Genomic DNA, 1,691 nt, shown 5'->3' with positions numbered 1-1,691 from the left:
TAAACTGGAAACAACAGCATAGGTGAACCAATCACAAAGCCATTATACTGAATGAAAAAGACTCAAAAGAAGAGCATTTTGTGTGATTTTATGTATATAAATTCTTTTTTTAACGTTTATTTAATGAATATAAATTTCCAAAGTACAGCTTATGGATTACAATGGCTCCCCCCCCCCCATAACTTCCCTCCCACCTGCAACCCTCCCCGTTCTTGCTTCCTCTCCCCTTCCATTCACATCAAGATTCATTTTCAATTCTCTTTATATACAGAAGATCAGTTTAGCATATATTAAGTAAAGATTTCAACAGTTTGTACCCACATAGAAACACAAAGTGAAAAATACTGTTTGAATACTAGTTATAGCAATAAATCACAATGTATAGCACATTAAGGACAAAGATCCTACATGAGGAGTAAGTGCACAGTGACTCCTGTTGTTGACTTAACAAATTGACACTCTTGTTTATGGCATAAGTAATCACCCTAGGCTCTTGTCATGAGTTGCCAAGGCTATGGAAGCCTTTTGAGTTCACCGACTCTGATCATATTTAGACGAGGCCATGGTCAAAGTGGAAGTTCTCTCCTCCCTTCAGAGAAAGGTACCTCCTTCTTTGATGGCCTGTTCATTCCACTGGCATCTCACTCGGGGAGATCTTTCATTTAGGTCATTTTTTTTTTTTTCTTCAGGGTGTCTTGGCTTTCCATGCCTGAAATACTCTCCTGGGCTTTTCAGCCGGATCCGATGCCTTAAGGGCTGATTCTGAGGCCAGAGTGCTGTTTAGGACATCTGCCATTCTATGAGTCTGCTGTGTATCTTGCTTCCCATGTTGGATCCTTCTCTCCCTTTTTTATTTTATCGGTTAGTATTTTCAGACACTAGTCTTGTTTATGTGATCCCTTTGGTTCTTAGTCCTATAATTCTGATCAATTGTGAAAAGAAATTGATCACTTGGACTAGTGAGATGGCATTGGTACATGCCACCTTGATTGGATTGTATTGGAATCCCTTGGTATGTTTCTAACTCTACCATTTGGGGCAAGTTAGCTTGAGCATGTCTCAAATTGTACATCTCCTCCCTCTCTTATTCCCACTCTTATATTTAACAGGGATCACTTTTCAGTTAAGTTTCAACACTTAAGAATAACTGTATTGATTACAGAGTTCAACCAATAGTATAAAGTAGAACAAATAAAAAAATACTAAGAGGGATAACATATTAATTTGTTCATCAACAGTCAAGGCAAGCCAGCATCACATTAATTCCTAAGCCAGAAAAAGATACAACAGAGAAAGTGAACTAAAAACAATATCCCTGATTAAAAATCCTCAACAAAATACTACCTAATTGAATCCAATAACACATAAGGAAAATTGTTCACCCAGGCCAAGAGAGATTTATCCCTGGTAAGCAGGGGGTGGTTCAACATTTGCAAATCAATAAATATGATACATTACATTAGCAAACTGAAGAAAAAAATCATATGATTATTTCAATAGATGCACAGGAAAGCATTTGATAAAATACAACATGCTTTCATGATGAAAACTTTAAGCAAATTATGTATAGAAGGAACATTCCTCATTCAATCAAGACAATCTATGACAAACCCCCAGCCAGCATCATGTTGAAAGGGAAAAGTTGCTAGTATTCCCACTAAGATCTGAAACTGGACAAGGATGCCCACTCA

Source organism: Oryctolagus cuniculus, chromosome 3, assembly GCF_051225735.1.
Source record: "Oryctolagus cuniculus isolate XC-2025 breed Fujian yellow rabbit chromosome 3, ASM5122573v1, whole genome shotgun sequence".
In the NCBI taxonomy this organism is placed as follows: domain Eukaryota; kingdom Metazoa; phylum Chordata; class Mammalia; order Lagomorpha; family Leporidae; genus Oryctolagus; species Oryctolagus cuniculus.
Note: the sequence above shows the minus strand (reverse complement) of the source record.